We start from the raw sequence: 15,369 nt of genomic DNA, 5'->3' as shown, positions 1-15,369 counted from the left end.
GTCGATGGAGCCACGTCGTGGGCTGCATGCAGGAAAGTCTGGGCACCCTCATATCCAGAATGCCAACAGTAGCCCCCGGGCCCAAGGCGCGCTCGGACTTGGCTTTTGGGCGAAGCCAAAGGGCAAGTGCGGAGCGAGGCGGGCCCTAACCGCCTGCGGCCTTGGGTGACGCGTGACAATTGATGGGATATGGGCGTGTCGGTGTACTAAAGTAGGGGCACTCCTTTGTACCCCTTACTTGTGCACGGACAGTCGGAGCCGCGCCCACGGCCACACTTAGCAGGACAGAGGGAGGAGTCGAAGCCGCAAGATGGTCAAAGCAAACGCCAAGACACAAAGATGAAGAGCAAAAGGACGGGGTAGGCCCCTCCCGGCAAAACCCTTGCCGGGAAAGCCTCCACAACCACGACAAGGCTTTGCCGGGGGCAACTTGTCCAACGCCAGCAGGGCGCACCACTCTTGAGCCCCAGGTTTTCCAATACCACCAGCCACGTTGGAACCAAGGCTCGGGAGGTGCCTCCGTGATGGCATGCAGATCTTTGTGAAGATCATGAATGCTCCAAGTTAGATACGGATTAGAAGATGACGAACCTCAGCAAAATCCTTGCCGAGGGAACCCACAAGACCTCCGGCAAGATTCTTGCCGGGGACGACCACGACGCCACGGCAAGACCCTTGCCAGGGCCCAGGCAAGGCCCTTGCCGAGGACATCCGCGGGGCCACAGCTAGGTCCACGCTCGCCAAGTTTCCACCCCCGCTCCCATGTAGCCGCCAGCCCACTAGCTAGGCAGACACATGCGTGTCAACGTGAGGCTCCCGAGCCAACTCAGCGAGTGCCTACGTGGTGGCATGCAAATCTTCATGAAGGCCCCACCACCGCGCCACCTGAGCAACTTGCTAGCCTACATGGCACCATGCGCACCACTGGCCTGGACGCGTGTCGGGGCGAGGTGGGGCGGTGATGGACGGGACGGGGGCTGGTTTCCATCCCCGATAAAGTGAGAGGGACACCTAAGCGACGCATTAAATGCGTCTTGTCCCGTAGTGGCTAGCGATAAGCTTAGCTACATTACCCAGATGCCACCTCCTGTATGCCACTGTGGTGATCCCCTTGACTATAAAAGGAGGCCCAAGGCATCTAGGAGAAGGATTCAGACCCTTGGACAAGTTACACTCATCGTAGCTGGCTCAAGAACTCCAAGAACACTCAAATATACACCAAAGCAGGACTAGGGTATTACGCATCCTCGCAGCCCGAACCTGGGTAAACGACCTGTGTGCTTGTGCTAATTGCTGGTCCCGCTCTTCTCATGACCTCGCGCCCCGCAACTGTAGTAGGGATTCTCGTGATCCCATAGGTGTCATTTCCACCGACATCTTTGGCGCGCCAGGTAGGGGATCGCAGTTGTGAGAATCTGATCTAGCATTTAGTTTAGCGGTTCTTCGTCGTCATGGCTCCGAAGAGAAAGACGACGACATCGATCGGCTCATCTGGAGCCGAACTGCCCGGGCCAGCGCGGGCAGGTAGCGGGGCCGTCGCAGACAGAACCCGCGGTGCGGCCCGCGATCATTCGCGTCGCTCTTGCAGCCAAAGCCCGGTGAGCGGCATCGTCCGTATGCCAGACGACGGACCTCACATCGCCGCGTCCAGGGACGGAGCCGGGCCCCCCGCAGGTGGTGCGGGGCCCTCTAGGGGCATCGTCAGCCACCGCGGGTGTCGATCCGTCATGATGACGCTTGTGATAATATTTCCATAGCGTCATCCGATCCACGGACCCACCGCGACCAACGCCAAGTTCTTCGGAAGAGCTCACGAGGATGTTCAAACTACCATTGAACACCGGTGCGATACGCGCCACTAGTCAGACAGGCGGGCAGGGCCCGCTATGGACCACCCGGCACCGGGAGGCTATGATGGCCTACCTTATAAGGTGGGTTGTTCGGCCTTTACCCGTGAGCTGCAGCAGTTCCAGTGGCCCTCCCACCGCACGTTCAAACCCGATGTCGGCGAGAAGTACAACGGCAAAACTCACCCGTCGGAGTTCCTCGGCATCTACACCATCGCTATGCAACCAGCCGGAGCCCGTGACGACAAGGTGCTTGCCAACTATTTCCCATTGGCACTTAACCCCAATGTCATGTCATGGTTGGTGCACTTGCCGGCGGACTCCATTTCTTCTTGGTCAGATCTATGTCATGAGTTTGTTGGCGCCTTCACTGGAGGCCATCAAGCTCATGTCCAGGCAAGCGATCTGCATATCATCCCCCAGAAGGAAGGAGAGAACCTGCGCAATTACATCTAGAGGTTCAGCCGAGTACAGTACAACATCCCAGACGTTCATCCCGCCACCGTGATCAGCATGTTCCATCAGAACATGCACAACCACAAAATGCGTGAGGAGCTGGCGATGAACAAGGTCAGGGACGTGGCCGAACTCTATGTTCTGGCCGATAGGAGTGCTCGGGCTAAAGAGGGGAGGAAGTACCCCGGTGAAGACGCCGGTGCGGAAACCGACTCCACAGATGACGACGACGCCGCCCCGACAAAGAAGGGTCGGCGCCATAACAGGAAGCGCAAGGGCAAGACTGTGCTTGCCGTTGAGGGATCCGACGACACCGGTGCTACCAAGAAAGCCAAGGCAAGTGACCTCGGCAAGGAGGTTGCCTGGTGTGCCGCTTGCCGGGCCTTGGCGGCTACCGACAAGCTGGGAAGCTTTGACAAGCAGTATTGCAAGATCCACCGCACCAAGGGACACGATCTCCAGACTGCCAACAAGTTGAGCTGCTTGCTGAGAAGCAGAAGGCTGAGTACGAGAGGCGGGACAAGCAGAAGGGTCAAGATGGTGTCGGAGGATCCGGCAAGAAGCGCAGCGGTCAGGAAGGCCGCCGCGGCAAGGATAACCAGCAAGAGAGGTCAGCCCGGGGCCGCGACAAGAAACGGGAAGACGATGATCATAATGAGGACGACGAGTCTGGCGATCATGAGTTTCAGAAAGAAACAGAGGCCATGTGTGTCGATGGTGGCGCCTCACTGCACACTTCTCATCACCAGCTCAAATAGCGGGCGCGTGAGATTGCGGCGGCGAAGCCGTCGATCGATGCTCGGAGGCCACTGAAGTGGTCCAGCATGCCTATCATTTTTGACACCGAGGACCACCCTGACCGCACAACAGCGGTCGGGTGCTTGCCGTTGTTGGTTTCGCCAACAATATGCAACCTCAAGGTGACAAAGATGCTAGTCGATGGCGGGGTGATACGTCTCCAATGTATCTATAATTTATGAAGCATTCATGCTATTATATTATCTGTTTTGGATGATTATGGGCTTTATTATACACTTTTATATTATTTTTGGGACTAACCTATTAACTGGAGGCCCACCCCATATTGTTGTTTTCTTGCCTATTTCAATGTTTCGAAGAAAAGGAATATCAAACGGAGTCCAAACGGAATGAAACCTTCGGGAAAGTTATTTTTGGAACGGAAGCAATCCAGGGGACTTGGAGTGCACGTAAGGGAAGCTTCGAGGTGGCCATGAGGCAGGGAGGCGCGCCCACCTCCCCTGGGCATGCCCCCACTCTCGTGGGCCCCTCGTGGCTCCTTTGACCGACTTCTTTCGCCTATATATCTCCATATACCCTAAAAACATCGGAGAACACAATAGATCGGGAGTTCCGCCGCCGCAAGCCTCTGTAGCCACCAAAAACCTCTCGAGAGCCTGTTCGGGCACCCTGCCGGAGGGGGAATCCCTCACCGGTGGCCATCTTCATCATCCCGACGCTCTCCATGACGAGGAGGGAGTAATTCACCCTCGGGGCTGAGGGTATGTACCAGTAGCTATGTGTTTGATTTCTCTCTCTCGTGTTCTTGAGGTGATACAATCTTGATGTATCGCGAGCTTTGCTATTATAGTTGGATCTTATGATGTTCTTCCCCCTCTACTCTCTTGTAATGGACTGAGTTTTCCCTTTGAAGTTATCTTATTGGATTGAGTCTTTAAAGATTTGAGAACACTTGATGTATGTCTTGCCGTGCTTATCTGTGGTGACAATGGGATACTATCCATTTTGCTTGCTGCCTTGCTGTTTTTACAATTTCAGATTACAAATACCTTTATCTACTATCCATATTGCACTTGTATCACCATCTCTTCGCCGAACTAGTGCACCTATACAATTTACCATTGTATTGGGTGTGTTGGGGACACAAGAGACTCTTTGTTATTTGGTTGCAGGGTTGTTTGAGAGACACCATCTTCATCCAACGCCTCCCACGAATTGATAAATCTTCGGTCACCCACTTGAGGGAAATTTGCTACTGTCCTACAAACCTCTGCACTTGGAGGCCCAACAACGTCTACAAGAAGATGGTTGTGTAGTAGAAATCAAGCTCTTTTCTGGCGCCGTTGTCGGGGAGGTGAGTGCTTGAAGGTATATCTTTAGATCTTGCAATCGACTCTTTTTTTCTTGTTTTATCACTAGTTTAGTTTATAAAAGAAAACTAGAAAAATGGAATTGAGTTTGTCTCATACGCTTTATCTTTTTAATATCTTTCGTAAGTATGATGTAAAGGAAAATTGTGCTCAAGTGCTAGAAGAAGAAGGCTATAAAATGTTTGATACTAAATCTTTGAATGATGAGCATGATTGCAATGTTGTTAGTATGAACTCCTTGAATATCCATAGTACTAATGATGATTGCACTAGTTATGATGAAAATGTCTCCTATAAGCATGTCGATTTTTGTGGAGTGCATTGGGTTTGCAAGTACACACCAAATAGAGAAGATAGATATTGCAAGAGGCATAAGCATTTATAAACTAAATTGTTGCAGGAAAGGTTAAATGTGAGTGCTGAAAATTTATATTTCCTTTGCCGTACTTGTGAACTTTGCAATGAAAGTGGTCATTTACATCTCCGATGCAAACTGTTTCATGATCGAATTGTGTCCAAAAATTGTGATAATTTGATCTACCTTGCACATTATAATGAACTTAGTTTGCTTATGGGTTATGAAGAAATGAAACGTTTAATTAATTACCTTCCAGAATTTGCCCGTAAGAAACTCCTTGGTTTTGATCTAGAGGAAATTTATATGTATTGTGCGGTGAATTGCATTGAAAATCCTTATATTGCCAATTACATAAAGAAAAGAAAGCAAATAGAAGATGAAGAGAATACTAATGGAAGGGAAGAGACTTCCCAATATCCTCCTATTATTTCTTATGATGAATCAGGTAACGAGGAGGAGCTTTCTATTCAACCAATCTCATCAATAAGGAGCACAAAGAAGAAGGGTGAACCCACACATAATGTGAAGAAGAAAAAGAAAAGACGGAGAAGAAAAGGTAGAAAGGTATCTCTCCCAAATGATGTTGCTCCTACTACTCATTGTGATGATAATAATTGCTATACTATTGGTGTTATCCATACTATTAATGATGAGAGTGATTATGCTTATTTTATGAAAAGGCCCAAGCTTGGGGAAGCTGTGTTTGATGAGGATGAAATATTTGAGAATATATTTGCTGAAATTAATATTTGTCCCAAGCTTGGGGATGCTACGTTTAATGAAGATGATATTTTTAGCCTCCCAAGTTTTGATATGCAAAGTTGTTATGATGATAGCATGCCTCTTACTTATGATTATATTGATGAAAGTGGGTTTGGAAGAGTGTCAACTTTAGGAAGTGATGATCCCACTATTTTGGAGGATGTTGAATCTTATTGTGATGAATATGAAAGTGGATTTGGAAAAGTGTCAACTTTATTTAGTGATGATTCCACTATCTTGGAAGAGGTTCCAATCGATTATGATGAGAACAAAGTTGCTACATATGATGATTATTATGATGAAAATTATGCTATAAAAAGTAGTGATGATTATATTTATAAAACTTGTCATGATTATGATTACCCTTTTTCTTAACATTAGTATTTTAATGTGGAAACAATTTATAGTATTCAAGTCTCTTATGATACAACCACTATTCCGAATGAGAAGAATTTTGCTTATGTGGAGAGTAGTAAATTTTCTATGCTTGTAGATCATGAAAAGAATGCTTTAGGTTCTAGTTATATTGTTAAGTTCATTCATGATGCTACTGAAAACTATTATGAGGGAGGAACATATGCTTATAGGAATTGCAATAATATTAAGTTTCCTCTCTATGTGTTGAAAATCTTGAAGCTATGCTCGTTTTACCTTCCTATGCTAGTTGATTATTGTTCCCATAAGTTGTTTGCTCACAAAATACCTATGCATAGGAAGTGGGTTAGACTTAAATGTGCTAGTCATATTCTTCATGATTCTCTCTTTACATTTCAATTCTTATCTTTTATGTGAGCATCATTGAAATCATCATGCCTAGCTAAGGGCGTTAAACGATAGCGCTTGTTGGGAGGCAACCCAATTTATTTTTGTTCCTTGTTTTTTGTTACTGTTTAGTAATAAATAATTCATCTAGCCTCTGTTTATATGTGGTTTCATGTTTTATTTAGTGTTTGTGCCAAGTAGAACCTTTGGGAAGACTTGGGTGAAGTCTTTATGATCTTGCTGTAAAAAACAGAAACTTTAGCGCTCACGAGATTAGCTGCCATTGTTTTACTGGAGAGTGATTTTAGGTTGATTCTTTATTAATATGATTAATAGACAAATTCCTCAGGTCCACCAATTTATTTCAGAATTTTTTGATTTACAGAATTATTCGAATGATACATATTACTACAGACTGTTCTGTATTTGACAGATTCTGTTTTCTATGTGTTGTTTGCTTATTTTGATGAATCTATGAGTAGTATCGGAGGGTATGAACCATAGAGAAGTTGTAATACAGTAGATATTACACCAATATGAATTTATAATGAGTTCACAACAGTACCTAAGTGGTGGTTTTATTTTCTTATACTAACGGAGCTTACGAGTTTTGTGTTGAGTGTTGTGTTGTGAAGTTTTCAAGTTTTGGGTAAAGATTCGATGGACTATGGAATAAGGAGTGGCAAGAGCCTAAGCTTGGGGATGCTCAAGGCACCCCAAGGTTATATTCAAGGACAACCAAGAGCCTAAGCTTGGGGATGCCCCGGATGGCATCCCCTCTTTCGTCTTTGTTCATCAGTAACTTTACTTGGAGCTATATTTTTATTCACCACATGATATGTGTTTTGCTTGGAGCGTCATTTTATTCTGTTAGTATTTGCTTTCTGTTATTTAGAATAATGTTTTGCATCTATATTTTCAATAAAAATGTCAAGGATGGCCTTTACCATGCCTATTTTGCAAGTATACATGTTGTTGTTTCAAAACAGAAAGTTTACCGCTGTTGCACAAATTCCCTATAAAAGTCAGAGAATTATATAATGTTGAAACTTTTTGCATAATTAGCTCTGATAAATCTTATACAGTGTAGTATTTTTCTCATAATTTTTGGAGTTAGGGAAGTATGACGAATCTTGCATTCTTTACAGACTATACTGTTTTGGCATGTTGCTGTTATGTTTGCATATGTTTGCTTGTTTAATGATTCTATTTGAGGATAGGAGTATTAAATATGCAGAAACATTTAGTATGCAATGTTTAATAATAATTTTAGTGATTTGTTACAGTAGAAAATGATAAGGTTTTTGCATTGACTTGTACTAACTTATCTCACGAGTTCTTGTTGAGTTTGGTGTGGATGAAGCTTTCGAGATTTAGGAAACTGAGATATAAAAGGAATTAGGGAGACACAAAATATCAAGCTTGGGGATGCCCAAGGCACCCCAAGATAATATTTCAAGAAGTCTCAAGCATCTAAGCTTGGGGATGCCCCGGTAGGCATCCCACGTTTCTTCTTCAACAATTATTGGTTAGTATCGGTTGAACCTAAGTTTTTGCTTCTTCACATGAGTTGTGCTATCCTTGCAATGTCATTTTGTTTTGTTTTGCTTGAATAAAATACCAAGATCTTAAATTCTTAAATGTTAGAGAGTCTTCACATAGCTACATATTATTTAACTACTCATTGATCTTCACTTATATCTTTTTGGAGTTGTTTGTCATTTACTCATGTGCTTCACTTATATCCTATGAGTAAATGGTTGAATGAGTTGAATGTCATAAATCTGAAATTATATATGTTTCATATGCTTACCCCGTTGGGAGTAATGACTTCACATCTAAGAAGTAGAGGTAGTAAATTTATTGAAGGTTAGCAAGCATTGTATTGGTCACTTGAACAATTCATGAAAGAATATTGAAGGAAGAGAAATTTCGCATATAAATATACTATCTTAGACATCTTCTATGATTGTGAGCCCCATTAATTATTTTCAAACCTGAGCAAATTAGTTGAAGTTGGACAAGGAAGACAACGTAATGAGTTATGCTTGGGTGTATTTGTATAGAAGTTATATTGTTATAGATCCTCCAACATGTGGTGTTTGCTATTTAGAATCCTTTGCTAGCCAAAATATCTGTACTAAGCGGGAATACTGCTTGTGCATCCAAATTCCTTGAACCAAGTTTCTTCCATGAGTGTCCACCATACCTACCTTTATGCGGTATTTACCTACCGTTCCAAGTAAATTTGCATGTGCCAAACTCTAAACCTTCAAATAATAATCTGTTTTGTATGCCTGAATCGCTCATGTAGCAACTAGGGGCTGTCAGTATCTTCCATGCTAGGTGGGTTATTCTCACGATGAGTGGACTCCGCTCATCATTCATGAGAAAAATGGCTGGTAACTGGGATGCCTAGTCCCATGATCAAAAGATCAAAATCAAATCAAAAATAATTGCAAACAAATCTCCCCCAGGATTGATGTTAGTTGGAGGCACCCGTTGCTTCGGGCAAGCCATGGATTGATGATTGTTGGTGGAGGGGGAGTAAAAAACTTTATCATTCTGTTTGAGAACTGCCTATAATGTATGTAGTATGGAAGATATTGGGAACTCTTGGTTGTTATGTTGACAATGAGATCATACCTCTCAAAATTATTTATCTCTATTTCAAAATCAAGCTCTGGCACCTCTGCAAATCCCTGCTTCCCTCTGCGAAGGGCCTATCTTTTACTTTTATGCAAGAGTCGGTAGTATTCCTTCTCATTCCAATCTACTCTTTAGTTGGCAAGCATCGTGTGATGGGGAAAGATCTAAGCATATATGGCCATGCAAATATATTTGATCATGAATTATTATTGTTGACAATTATCTATATGATAAGTGAGTTGGGCAGCGAAACACTACGCCCCTATCTTTCTCTGTGTTCGATGGATGCTATTTGTTCTAAGAATATGCTTTGAGTGGTAGCAATCATGGAAGACTATACGATAGTTGAGTATGTGGAGTTTGCTAAATCAAAGCTCTGACATAGACCCTTCCTAAAAATAAGATGAATTGTAATTGTTTGATGACTGAGAATGAAGTTTGCTAGTTTTCAAGAAAGTTTATGGTCTATGCTTTAACATGTGAATAGCTTGTTACTTGATCTTGAGAAGTTTTATGAGATGAACTACTGTTATGACATATAATCATGCTAGAAAAGGTGATTGAAATTATCATTGATCAAACTTGTGCACCTGCTAGCATTCACACTTCATAAATTCTTTCTTTTATCATTTACGTACTCGAGGACGAGCAGGAATTAAGCTTGGGATGCTGATACGTCTCCAACGTATCTATAATTTATGAAGCATTCATGCTATTATATTATCTGTTTTGGATGATTATGGGCTTTATTGTACAGTTTTATATTATTTTTGGGACTAAGCTATTAACCGGAGGCCCAGCCCATATTGTTTTTGCCTATTTCAGTGTTTCGAAGAAAAGGAATATCAAACGGATTCCAAACGGAATGAAACCTTCAGGAAAGTTGTTTTTGGAACGGAAGCAATCCAGGGGACTTGGAGTGCATGTAAGGGAAGCTTCGAGGTGTCCATGAGGCAGGGAGGCGCGCCCACCTCCCCTGGGCGTGTCCCCCACTCTCGTGGGCCCCTCGTGGCTCCTTTGACCGACTTCTTTCGCCTATATATCTCCATATACCCTAAAAACATCGGGGAACACAATAGATCGGGAGTTCCGCCGCCGCAAGCCTCTGTAGCCACCAAAAACCTCTCGGGAGCCCGTTCCGGCACCCTGCCGGAGGGGGATCCCTCACCGGTGGCCATCTTCATCATCCCAGTGCTCTCCATGACGAGGAGGGAGTAGTTCACCCTCGGGACTGAGGGTATGTACCAGTAGCTATGTGTTTGATTTCTCTCTCTCGTGTTCTTGAGGTGATACGATCTTGATGTATTGCGAGCTTTGCTATTATAGTTGGATCTTATGATGTTCTTCCCCCTCTACTCTCTTTTAATGGATTGAGTTTTCCCTTTGAAGTTATCTTATCGGATTGAGTCTTTAAGGATTTGAGAACACTTGATGTATGTCTTGCCATGCTTATCTGTGGTGATAATGGGATATTCATGTGATCCACTTGATGTATGTTTTGGTTATCAACTTGTGGGTTCCATGACCTTGGGAACTTATGCATAGGGGTTGGCACATGTTTTCATCTTGACTCTCCTATAGAAACTTTGGGGCACTCTTTGAAGTACTTTGTGTTGGTTGAATAGATGAATCTGAGATTGTGTGATGCATATCGTATAATCATGCCCACGGATACTTGAGGTGACAATGGAGTATCTAGGTGACATTAGGGTTTTGGTTGATTTGTGTCTTAAGGTGTTATTCTAGTACGAACTCTATGATATATTGAACGGAAAGAATAGCTTCATGTTATTTTACTACGGACTCTTGAATAGATAGAACAGAAAGGATAACTTTGAGGTGGTTTCGTACCGTACCATAACCTCTTCGTTTGTTCTCTGATATTAGTGGAATTGGAGTGACTCTTTGTTGCATGTTGAGGGATAGTTATATGATCTAATTATGTTATTATTGTTGAGAGAACTTGCACTAGTGGAAGTATGAACCTTAGGCCTTGTTTCCTAGCATTGCAATACCGTTTACGCTCATTTTTATCACTTGTTACCTTGCTGTTTTTATATTTTCAGATTACAAATACCTATTTCTACCATCCATATTGCACTTGTATCACCATCTCTTCACCGAACTAGTGCACCTATACAATTTACCATTGTATTGGGTGTGTTGGGGACACAAGACTCTTTGTTATTTGGTTGCAGGGTTGTTTGAGAGAGACCATCTTCATCCTATGCCTCCCACGGATTGATAAACCTTAGGTTACCCACTTGAGGGAAATTTGCTACTGTCCTACAAACCTCTGCACTTGGAGGCCCAACAACGTCTACAAGAAGAAGGTTGTGTAGTAGACATCACGGGGCCGGTCTGAACTTAATCTCGCCTGCCGTGATCAAAAGGCTGTAGATTCCTAATGGAGACCTCGAAGAAACGGGCACATTTCAAGGGGTCAGCCCGGAAAGAAGCCAGCCGAAGGGAAAGGCCACGCTGCCCATAACATTTGGAAGTGAGTTGAATTACAGGACGGAGAGGATTTTCTTCGACGTAGCCGAGATCCCCTTGCCCTACGACGGGATCCTCGACCGCCCGGCACTGGCCAAGTTCAAGGGAGCGTCCTATTACGCCTACAACACCCTAAAGATGCCTGGGCCGATGAACAACATCGCCGTCCCCTCTGACAGGAAGGATGCGCTGATCTGCGCTGACCAACTTTATCAGGAGGCAGTTGCAGCAAGACCTCGCGCACCCACTCCGGCAAGCGCACCTCTCCGGAGTGTTGTGCTCCCGTCGAGGACGTGCCAGAGAGCTCCACCGGCGAGAGCAAGAAGTCCAGAGCTGCGCCGCCAGAGACCAAAAGGGTGTCCGCCAAGGAGGACAACACGGGAGGGGCTTTCACCATAAGTTCCACCATCAATGGCAGATAGGAAGACGAGCTCGTCGCTTTCCTGCGGGCGAATGTCGATGTGTTTGCATGGCAAGCATCCGACATCCCTGGCGTTCCCAGGGAAGTGATTGAGCACCATCTTGTTATCTGTCCTCATGCGCGGCCCGTCAAGCAGAAGGTAGGGAAGCAAGCTCTGGAGAGGCAGGAGTTCATCATGGAGGAAATCAGAAAGCTGGAAACCGCAGGCTTGGTAAGAGGGGTACTCCATCTGACGTGGTTGGCCAATCCGGTAGTAGTGCGCAAGGCAAACGGGAAGTCTAGACTGTGTATTGATTACACAGATATCAACAAAGCTTGTCCAAAAGACCCTTTCCCGCTGCCGCGCATTGACCATATTGTTGACTCCACGGTCGGGTGTGACATGTTATCATTCCTCGACACTTACTCAGGATACCACCAGATCTTCATGACAAGAGAAGATGAAGAGTAGACGGCATTCATCACCACATGTGGTACGTATTGCTTTTTATGGATGCCTTTTGGGTTGAAGAGTGCTGGCTTGACATTTGCAAGAGCAGTGCAAATTGGTTTTGAGCCCCAGCTACATAGAAATATGGAAGCTTATATGGACGACATAGTGGTCAAAACCAAGGACAAGGCAACACTTGTGCAAGATTTGGAAGAAACATTTACAAATCTGCGCAAGATCAACCTCAAGCTGAACCCTGAGAAGTGTGTTTTCGGCCTGCCGTCCGGCAAGCTTCTCGGGTTCTTTGTGTCGCAGCGTGGGATTGAGGCAAATCCCGACAAGATCAAGGCCATCGAGCAGATTGAGGCACCTAAGCGGATCAAGGATGTGCGTCGACTCACTGGCTGCATTGCCGCCATGAGCAGATTCATTTCCAGGTCTGCCGAGCGTGCCCTTCCTTTTTTCAAAATCTTGAAAAAGGCAGGCCCAATGGAGTGGACCCCAGAGGCCGAGGCAGCGCTGCAAGACTTGAAGAAGTACCTCTCCTCCATGCCAATACTAGTTGCGCCTAAGCCACAAGAGCCGCTGCTATTGTATCTAGCGGTGACGAATCAAGTGGTTAGTGTTGCGCTAGTGGCACAGAGGGAGGTTGATGAAGAGACCGTAGCAACGACGGACTTGGTGGATCACGAGCCAGAGCTCCCCCCGGCAGGGCCTGGTCCCGGCAGGGCGGGGCACCTGGCAGAGTCTGATGCCAGCAAGACAGGGCCTGTGTAGCTAGGTGGAGTGGTGCAGAAGAAGAAGATGATGCAGCACCCGGTTTACTTCGTCGGCTCTCTCTTGCAGGGGGCTAGATCAAGGTATTCTAGTGTGCAGAAATTGCTCTTCGGCCTCCTTATGGCCTCGAGGAAGCTGCGTCATTACTTCCAAGCCCACGAGATCACCGTTGTCACCTGCCTCCCATTGCAATAGATACTACATAACCCAGATGCAATGGGGAGGATTGTGGAATGGGCCTTGGAGCTGTCAAATTTTGGTCTGAAGTTTGAAAGTACCTCGATGATCCAGAGCAGAGTTTGGCAGAGTTCATTGCGGAATGGACCCCGACGCCCGACGAAGAGGTCCATGAGACCACTCTCCCCGGCAAGGAAACAAGTCGCAACTGGATTATGTACTTTGATGGGGCTTTCTCGCTGCAAGGTGCTGGTGCGGGTGTGTTGCTTGTCGCACCCACCGGAGAGCACCTCAAGTATGTGATCCAGATGCACTTTCCTAGGGTGATGTCGACAAACAACACTGCCGAGTACGAAGGACTGCTTGCCGGTCTCAGGATCGCAGTAGACCTCGGGGTCAAAAAGCTCATGGTCAGGGGTGATTGACAGCTTGTCGTCAGGCAGACCAATAAGGATTATCAAAGCCATTGATGGAAGCCTATGTAGATGAGGTGAGGAAACTGGAGGAGCGCTTTGACGACATACAGGCGGAGCATGGCCCCCGAGTGGAGAACGACATCGCCGACTACCTGTCGAAGCAGGTTGCCCTCAAGCTACCTGTGGAACCAGGTACTTTTGTGCTTAGGTTCACTCAACCATCCGTTGAACCATCAACAGAGCAGAACAAGCGGAGGAAGTCAGGCCCCGGCAAGTACTTCCCCACCGAGCTCCCTGGAGCCACTGGCGAAGATGTTGCCGTGAACACCGAACCTGTTGTGTGACAGCCAACTTCGGCAGGGCCTCAGGCCATGGCCGTAGAGACAGTTGCTCCCGTGGCAGAGGAGATGCCTTTGGTCCTTGCCGTCGAGCCCCAGGCTCCAGCATGGGCACAACATACCTTTCGATACCTCCAAACAGGGGAGCTTCCTGAGGAGCAGGAAGAAGCGGAAAAAGTAGCCCGCCGGTCTGCCCTGTATGAGTTCATTGACAACGTTCTATACAGAAAAAGATCGAATGGGGTGAAGTTGAAGTGCATTCCCCGGGGGGGAGGACTGGAGCTTTTGGCAGAGATACATGGAGGCATATGTGGCTCCCACATAGGGTCGAGGGCCCTTGCCAGCAAGGCTTTCCGGCAGGGTTTCCTTTGGCCCACTGCCCTCCAGGATGCAATGGCACTAGTAACCAAGTGTGAAGCGTGCCAGTTCCATTCAAAGAAGCTTCATCAGCCAGCCCAAGCCCTTCAAACAATCCCTCTCTCCTGGCCATTCTCAGTCTGGGTGCTCAACATACTGGGCCCTTTCCCCCGCGCCGTCGGGGGCTTTGAGTACTTGTACGTCGCAATCGACAAGTTCACAAAGTGGCCGGAAGTGGAAGCAGTGAGGAAGCTGACAGCGCAGTCAGCCGTCAAGTTCTTCAAGAGCCTAGTTTGCCGTTTTGGTGTGCCGAACAGGGTCATCACCGGCAGCGGCACATAGTTCATGAGCCATACCTTCATGCAATACATCGAAGAACTCGGCAGCAAGGTCTGTTTCGCTTCCATGGCACACCCACGGAGCAACGGCCAAGCGAAGAGGGCTAATGCTGAAGTACTGCGAGGCTTAAGGACAAAGACTTTCAACAGGCTGCACGGAAGTGGAAGGCGCTAGATCGATGAGTTGCCGGTGGTTCTTTGGTCGATCAGAATGACGCCAAATTGAGCCACCGGCCAGACACCCTTTGCCCTGGTCTACGGGGCAGATGCGGTTCTCCCCATGGAACTCATATACGGGTCACCTCGAGTGATCGCTTATGATGAGCTTGAGCAAGAGCAATTGCGGCAAGATGACGCGACGCTCCTTGAGGAAGATCGTCTTCGGGTGGCTGTGAGAGCAGCACGCTACCAGCAAGCCTTGTGCCGCTACCATAGCCGCAAGGTTCATGCCCGAAGCTTTGAGGAAGGCAACCTTGTTCTTCGGCGCGTTCAGTCAGCCAAGAATTCCAACAAGTTGGCGCCAAAGTGGGAAGGCCCTTATCGGGTAATACGAGTCACCAGGCCCAGCGTAGTCCGCCCGGAGATCGAAGATGCCATTCCAGTGAGCACCTCCTGGAACATCGAGCATCTTCGCAAGTTTTACACATAAGGCGCGG

This window comes from Triticum dicoccoides, chromosome 3B, assembly GCF_002162155.2.
Source record: "Triticum dicoccoides isolate Atlit2015 ecotype Zavitan chromosome 3B, WEW_v2.0, whole genome shotgun sequence".
NCBI lineage: Eukaryota > Viridiplantae > Streptophyta > Magnoliopsida > Poales > Poaceae > Triticum > Triticum dicoccoides.
This window is presented reverse-complemented; position numbering follows the sequence as displayed.